Source organism: Sturnira hondurensis, unplaced genomic scaffold, assembly GCF_014824575.4.
Source record: "Sturnira hondurensis isolate 20B ecotype Veracruz unplaced genomic scaffold, ASM1482457v3 Scaffold0006464, whole genome shotgun sequence".
NCBI classification, from domain to species: Eukaryota; Metazoa; Chordata; class Mammalia; order Chiroptera; family Phyllostomidae; genus Sturnira; species Sturnira hondurensis.
In genome coordinates this window covers 457,084-466,297 of record NW_028079095.1, presented here as the reverse complement: position 1 = coordinate 466,297, position 9,214 = coordinate 457,084, and positions in this window count along the sequence as shown.

Sequence of the window (9,214 nt, the reverse complement as noted above, 5' to 3'; positions counted from 1 at the left end):
CATACTTTTTTGATCCAGTCATTGACTGATGGGCATCTAGGTTGCTTCCAACTCTTGGCTATTGTAAATTGTGCTGCTATGTAATCAACAATTAAAATCTTGTGTAAAAGGGAAAATCTAAATGTGTTTTTTTTTAAAGATCAAGAACAAGACAGGGATGTTCACTTTCATTACTCTTATTCAATATAATTCAGGAAGTCCTATGCATAGAAAGAAATAAAAGGCATCCAAATTGGAAAGAAGTAAAAATATCATTATTTGCAGATGACATGAAATTATACATAGAGAGAAACCTAAAGTTCCACCAAAAAACTACTAAACTGACAAATTAATTGTCAGTGGGATAGCAAGATACAAAATATATATTTAGAAATTAGTTATATTTACATCCACCAATAATAAGCTATCAGAAAGAAAAACTCATTGTATAAAGACAGAGACAAACTCATTGTGTTTGATTTTATTGAAATCAGAGACATTGAAATTAAAAACAATCTAACAATAGCCAGAGGGGAGGGGGAGGGGACAGTTGAGGGAAGGGTTTTCAGGAACTACTATAAAGGACACATAGACAAAACCAAGGTTGAGGGTAGAAGCACGGGAAGGAGGTGGGTTTGGCTGGGGTTAGGGAAGCAGTGGGGGAAACTGCAGACAACTGCAATTGAACAACAGTAAAGTAACTTAAAAAAATTCCATTTATGATCACATAAAAATACCGAGGAATAAACTTAGCCAGGGAGGTTAAAGACCTGTGTTCAAAAAATTATAAGATACTGAAGAAAAAACTGAAGATAATTCAAATGAATAAAAGCATATATATCATGCTCATGAATAGAAAAACAATAAGAAAACAATTCCAACACTATCAAAATGGCCATCACTACCCAAAGTGATTTATAGATTCAATGCAATTCTTATTACAGTACCAATGTCATATTTCACTGATATAGAAGAGACATTTAAGAAATTTATATGGAACCATGAATGATCCTGAATAGCTGCCACAATTTTTAGAAAGAATAACAAAGCAGAAGGAGCGCAATACCTGATATCAAACTGTATTACAAGCCCACTGTAATCAAAACAGCTTGGTACAGGCATAAAAACAGAAACATAAACCAACAAAACAAAGTAGAGAGCCCAGAAATAAACTCAAGTCTCTGTGGTTAATTAGTATTTGACAAAGGGGGAAGCAGCATAAAATGGAGTAAAAATAGCCTCACCAACAAATGGTGTTGGGAGATCTGGACAGCTACATAAAAAATAGAAAAAAAAAATTAAACTAGACCACTAACTTACACAATACACAAATATAAATTCAAAGAAGATAAAAGACTTACATATAAATCCTGACACCATAAAAGTCACAGAGGAAAACATTGACAAAAAAATCTCAGACATTTCATGCAGCAACATCTTCACAGATATATCCCCTAAAGCAAGAGACATAAAGGAAAGAATAAACAAATGGGACTTGATCAAATTAAAAACCTTCTGCATGGCTAAAGAAAACACCATTAAAATGAAAAGAGAACCAAGTATACAGGAAAACATATTTGCCAACGAGACCTTGGACAAGGGTTTAATCTCCAAATTATATAAAGTACAGGACTCCACTCCAGGAAGACAAAAAAAAAATTAAAAATGGGCAAAGGACTTGAACAGACACTGCTCCACAGAGGACATACAAAGGGCCCAGAGACATATGAAAACATGCTCAGCATCACTAGCCATCAAAGATATGCAAATTAAAAGCCACAAGTAGATATCACTTCACACTGGTCAGAATGGCCATCATAAACAAATCAACAAACAAGTGCTGGAGAGGATGTAGAGAAAAGGGAACCCTAGTGCATTCTTGGTGGGAATGCAGACTAGTGCAACCACTGTGGAAAATAATATGGAATTTTCTAAGAAAACTAAAAATGAACGTGCCTTTTGACCCAGCAATTCCACTCTTAGGAGTATATCCTAAGAACCCTGAAACACCAATCCGAAAGAACCTATGCACCCAGATGTTCATAGCAGCACAATTTACAATAGCCAAGAGTTGGAAGCAACCTAGATGCCCATCGGTAAATGACTGGATCAAAAAACTATGGTACATTTACACAATGGAATTCTATGCTGCAGAAAGGAAGAAGGGACTACTACCCTTTGCAACATCATGGATGGAACTGGAAAGCATTATGCTGAGCAAAATAAGCCAAGTGATGAAAGACAAATTCCATATGATTTCACCGTTAACAAAACAAACAAGCAAGCAAAATATGACCAATGACACTCAAATACGGAACAGGCTGACAGGGTCCAGAGGGGAGAGGGGAGAGAATCACAGGGGAAAAGGGGATGGACTCACATGAACAAGTATAAAGGACACATGGACAATAACTAAGGGTGGGGGGGGGCGAAAATGGGAGGGAGGCAGGGAGCATGGGGCAGGGGGAAGGCAGTGTTGGGAACATAAGACAGAAAGCTGTACTTGAACAAGAATTAAATTTAAAAATTATTTAAAAAAGACCTAGTACATATAAGCAATAAAATAGTATTCATCAAAAAAATCCTACCATTTACAACAGCATGATTGGACCTAGAGGGTATTATGCTAAGTGAAATAAGTCAGATTAAGAAAGGCAAATACTGTATGATTTCTCTTATATGTGGAATCTAAAGAAAAAATAAACTAACAAAATAGAGACAGACTCACAGATACAAAGAACAGACTGGTGGTTGTTAGAGGGTGGGGTACTGGGTGAAAAATGTGAAGGTATAAAGAACTACAAAATAGTCATGAGGATGGCAAGTACAGCATAGGGAATATATTCAGTAATACACTAATAACTATGGATGGTGACAACTGGGTTCTTGAAATATCAGTGGGATTCCTCTGTAAAGTATATAATTGCCTAACCACTATGCTGTACACCTGAAACCAGCACTGAATGTCAGATGTAACTGAAAATTAATTTCACTAAAAAAGAAAATCAATTGTTTGCAGTCAAAATTTTAATTAATTATTAAGCAAAAAAGACTTTGGACTAACACAGGAAATAGAAAGAAGAATAAATCATGACTCTATAGTCTAGGAAGTTAAAATTACAGTTGAGAAACATTATTACAGCACTAATCTCTGCAGAACCATAGTGACAGGCTACTATAAGCTGCTGTGACTCTTTCTTCAAATTAGCTTGTATGGAAGGCCACCTCTTGAATAAATATAGATTACCCTTGACCTCAGGTCTGTCTGCTTGTACCTGAGAATGACCCATCTAACTGGTCTGGTGCAGCAGGCTCAAAAGTAAGCAAGCATAGATTTTGTATCTTGATGCTTATAGTCCAATAGCGAAGGAGTATCTTCCTTGCTATATTAGCTTTCTAGGGCTGCTGTAACAAATTATCACATACTTAGTGACTTAAAACAACAGAAATATGTTCTCTCACAGTTTTAGAGGCCAGAAGACCACAATCAAACTATCAGCAGGGCTGCACCTTTTTCTTCCCTCTTTTAGTTTATGGTGGCTGCAGGTACTCCTTGACTTGAGATTGCATAACTTTAATCTCTCCCTCAGTCTTCACATGCCATTCTTCCTTTTACTTGTGGCCCAAATATCTCCCTCTCTGCCTTTCTCTTATAAAGGCACTTGTCATTGGATTTCAGGATGATCTTGAGATATTTTTAGCTTAATCATGTTTGCAAAGACTCTTGTTTCAAATAAGGTCACATTCACAGGTTCTTGGGATTAGGACGAGAATATATCTTTTTGGGAGCCATCATTTAACCCATTACACTTATCTTTAAAGCAATAATGTCACACATGATGAGTGTCGAGACACAATATGGAATGTGGAATTGGAAGCATCTCAAAAGGTGACCGTCCTAGAGTTGGGGATCAAAGGAGGTTTTCCAGAGGTCACATTTGTTAAGACCTGGAGGATAAGAGAAGTAGGGCAAAAAACATCCCAGGCTTAAGGATAATAGGCTCAGGCTAGCAGATAAAGGTTAGGAAGGGGAAGAGGATTTAGAAGAATCCAGAATAGATGGACCAGAGAGAGCAGAGTGAGTAGAGTCGACATTTTATCGTAAGTGTCATGTGAGTTCAATCATCCTTTCTTTCATTTTATTTCCTAGCTAACCATACTCAGCAAAATTTTTACCTTAATGTAAGACGGAGTAAAGGGATCTTCAGGAGATGCTTCATGTCATTAAGTCCAAATAGAACTACAGCTGAGCATAACTTATGAATATCTACCCTCAAGGAATGTTTTACCTCACATTTCTCATTTCTGTTGTTTCAGCTATATCCATTTCCCACTCCACTTCTTCAATTCATTTTAACCATTGATAGTATGGTAATTTGGTTATGAAAACTTACTTGATATTTTACTAATTACCCTCACAAAATAAAAGCATTAAAAAGGAGGGAATTGATTAACAGTTATTTACAAAAAAATACAATAATAACATATGATTGATCCTGAAAAGATGTGGAGCTCTGGGGTCATTATCCTCATGTTTGGGTTGATTCTTACCCAGTGAAAATGGATCTATTTCTAATTATTCTCTCAAGATAGTTCCAATCATTATCTCTTCCTGAAGTGACAGAATTTCTGAGAAGCATTGTAATTCTATTCGTCCATCAAGTGTCTGCAGTATTTCTCATATTTCAATGACTTTTATAACAAAAGATGTCTTTCTCCTCTAGGATAAAATTTTAAATAATATTCTATTTGTAAATCCTACTGGAATTAGGGGGAAAAGTGGTGTCAGGAGATTAGGGAGGATTACATGGCTAATTTGAGGAAAATATAACTTTATCTTAGAAAAGAGGTTTAATTACTCAGCTAATTATTGTCATCATACTTTAAAATCATCCATCTTGCTATTTGGTTGCATCTGGTGTTATGCTTTAGAGGGCTCCACTAATAATCTGGGAGGTAGTAACTCTATTTAGAACACCAAGACTTATAATTTTGTAAATTCTTCAAGCCAGTGCAATAAAAATACATCTTGCATTTATATTCATATCTTCAAGGCCTTTATAATAACAATGCAGTTTCTTAGTTTCCATTATCTAAGGTAGGCAGGTGTAAGATGACCTAGAACAGCTTTTAATACAAATTATTTGGATTTCCAGATTATTTCCCAAAAACACAGGAAGATTTTAAAATTATACAGAGTTCATGGAGCATGAACACTGCCTTCACTTGCCCCATACAACCATAGGTTTACTAATACATAAACCAGAAGAACTGTTTCAGCCCATAAATTTCCCTTTGTTCAAGTCAGCCTGAGCATGGGAAGAAAAGTACCACAATAAATGAAAGAGAATTACTGTTCGACTCACATGTTTTGAAATAAGTCCACTTATGGTGACATTATTTCTTCCTTTGCAAAATAAAGCAAACAGACAAAAGGTTTTGAGGATAGCATGAAGTAGAATCTTCTGTTTTGGTTTATTACAGAAAAAGCAGCATTCCTGTAAGCTGCATATGGTAAATATATAATTATGATCTTTGGAGTAAAAATACAGAATAATATCAAAGATTACAACTAGGAGTATTTTCTTACCTAATGCCAATTATAGCTATGTTCTCAGAGCTCACCTATACTGACCTGGAGTTAAAAATTGCTACAACTACTTTAAATACATCCAAAAAATGAACACCTCTTCTCAATTGTACCAGTTGTCTCATGACATCACAATTTCTTTGATTTGTTGATTTTAACAATATTTTGTTAAACTTCTTTTTGTATGATTATTTGGATTCACTTTTTTTCTGGCTGATTTATGTAGTGCACAAGGCATCCTGGTAACTGCAAGGGAGACAAAAATAATTGAGATACCACCCTGATCTATGAGAAATGTATAATCTAAGAGGGAAGGTATAATAAGAACCCAAGTAAACTATAGTAGAAAGCTGAAAAATACAACTGAATGGGCTTCACAGAAAGATGAGATCTCTGCAGAGAAATGTCTATAGAAAAACACAGGACTTGAGATGGATCTTAAAATGTGGACACATTTCTTTAAAAGAGAAGCAGAAATTCTATGTTGAAGAAACTTGATGAGGCAAAGATGTGGTTGTGGAAATTTGGGGCACAAATGAGGCTTATGTGGTGGTCAGTCACGGGTGCAATATAGTGAAAAAACAAGAGAATTGTGGCCTAAAAGTCTGAAAAGGCTGTCCTGTGATCATATGTTGTTGGGGAGTACTGGAGCAGTATGAGGTTATGATAAGAGGAATGTTTTGGTAACAGTGTCAAAGAGTCAAGTGAGAAAGACAGAGGGTCAGATCTAGAACGTTGTGGAGATATAAAAACAGGGCAAGAGAAGGAGCAAAGACAGCTAATGAGAACAAAGGAAAAGTAGCCATGTTATTCTGTGTCTCAGGGCCTGAGAGCTTGGAGGAAAGAAAGTTACTGTGTATCAGGTCCTGCAATCTTGAGCTTCTGTGGGGTAGATAGATCTTGTTTCCATTAACAAAAGGAGGAACATTTGAGACAGAGATATCTTTGGACCTAGACAATAATGTGGATTAATGCTCTAGACATTAACCTTGATGTGCTGATGATATGCTTAGGTGAGAATTTTCAAGAAGAAGTTGGAAATACAAAAGATGATAGCTGGATTGAGGCTAAGAATGGAGGCATAAATTCGTGATAAATGTTTATGTGAATAATGGCTGAAGCAAAGAGTGTAGGATGAAAAAGAAGACTGAGGAAAAGAGTTCAGAGAACACTTCCACCAATGGTGACTGAAATAAAAGAATCTAGCAAAAAAAAAAAAGGCCAAAAAGGGAGAGAACAGATGGAATGAAAAGCAGAGGCTAAAACACTGCAGAGGCCAAGGACCAAAGGAGAAGTGAATGTCAGAAGTATGAATGAATGGATCAAAAAACTATGGTACATATACACAATGGAATTTTATGCTGCAGAAAGAAAGAAGGAGCTCCTACCTTTTGCAACAGCATGGATGGAACTGGAAAGCATTATGCTGAGTGAAATAAGCCAGGTATTGAAGGACAAATACCATATAATCTCACCTTTAACAGGAAGCTAAACAACAAAACAAACAAGCAAGCAAAATATAACCAAAAACACTGAAATAGAGAACAGGCTGACAGTGACCAGAGGGGAGAGGGGAGGGAATTTCAGGGAAAATAGGGGAGGGATTTAGAGGAACATATATAAAGGATACATGGACAACAGATGAGAAGAGTGGAAATGGGAGGTAGGGGGGAAGCACGGGGGTGGAATGGGATGGGAGTAATAGACATAAAACTGTACTTGAAAAGTAATTAAATAAAAAATTGAAAAAAAAAAGAAGTATGAAGTGTAGAAGCCAAAGGAGAGTTCTCTTTTCCTTTTGTTCTTTCTTTGCCAATCCCAGTGCTGAGGTCTTTCTTGCCTCTCAGAAGTGGAGAGGACTGCAAGAGGCCTCTGCTTCTCTAACTGTAGTCTTTCTATCCCCAGGCCACACTGACTACTACTTCATACATAATTTTTTAAAATACTATTTTTTCTTGTCATCTCATGGCTGAAAACTCTGCAGTAGCTCTTTCTTGCCTTTGGAAATTCAATTATCAAGCTTGGTTTTCAGGCTCAACAATTCAGACTCCACTAATTAACACTATCTTATGTATCTGGCTTTCTCTTTCATCATCTCCAGGACTCTCACTGTCGTCACACAAGACTACCAGGCCTACCTTTTTTCCATTTTCCCTGCTTGTAATTCTCATTCCCTCCTCCCTGACAAAACATGCAGTATGCTAACATGGAAACTGAAATAAAGCCTGTCTGTTTTGTTCTCTTTTGTTATAGCTTGGGGCCTATTTTAACCTTAATGTGTATCCTTTTTGCTTGATTTTTTGATTAATTACATGAGTAATAAAGGCAACAAACAGCTGTTTTATTTCTTTGAATCTCAGTAGTGCTCAGCAAAGCATGGATAACACAGCAAATATTTACATGCACATTGGGAGTAATTTGACTTATCTTTCTCACACATAGACATTGTCTAATGTGTTTGTAGCTACTTAAGATATGATCTGAGTAACCCCACTGCAAAACATCAACCCCACCATCTGCCATGCTAGTTTTGCAGATTCATTGATTTAGGTAATAAATGCTTTTATTATGTATTGTCCAATATGGTAGCCACTACCTACTATAGAACATTGTCATGTCTCCAAGGCTTTATGGAATGCTTACCATCACCACCGCCACAGCTGCTGCTCTTGGAGAGCTATATTATCCTTAACTTTTCTTTGTAAGAGTGACTTTCACATCTAAACTGTAATCTTTGTATAAGCCTACATGCCTCTCTTTAGGGAAAATTCAGCACCAAGACAGGGTCAGAAGAAAGCAATGGCTCCTGAACACTCTAAACACAAAGCTGTGATCAGTACTTGGTTCCCAGTCATGCCTCATGTAGACAGTGGTTAAACCTGTATGTGGGACATTTGTCAAAAGACATAGTTCCTTTTTTAGGCTCTTTAATGTCTAGAGTTCAATGTTATTAATCTCTTATTAAGAGCAGATATTCATCAGCCAATAAGCCCTGAGTTTAACTGACTAGAAAGTGTCCTGTGTAGGAATCTGTTTTAGGTAGGTGAAGTAAGAAATAGGTCTGATGAATGTTTATATATGAACTTTTTGAATGGTCTTATTCTCCCCTCTATTTCCTTCCTACTATGACTCTCTACATTGAAGTCATGGGGGAAAAAGTCAATGTTCTCAAGTCTTTTGTTAGTATTTTGTATCTCTCCTTAGGTCTAAGATAAATAAAACAGGGGGCACGTTTGTACAATTCTCTCACTTGCAATGGCTCAGAAACATGCAAGTGGGTCCAGATCTTGGTCCAAAATATACAAAAATATCTGAAACTTGAAAAGGCAGGAAAAAAACAGTAGCTTCTAGATAGAAGCTTAAAAATAAGAACAGTAAAATGACAACAAACTCACAACTATCAACAAATAAATGTTAAAAAATGAAAGAAGTACAATGAAATAAAAGCTAAGCAAACAACTAGAACAGCAACAGAATCAGAGAAATGGACATCACATGGGGGGATTTCAGTGAGGAAGGGGAAGGGAACAATAGAGGAGAAGGGGTACAGGGAAGAAACATAATTAGAAGGCATAAAATAGATGGGAAGAGATAAAAATGGTATAGAAAACAGAGGACTCAAAAACTTGTAAGTACAACCCATGG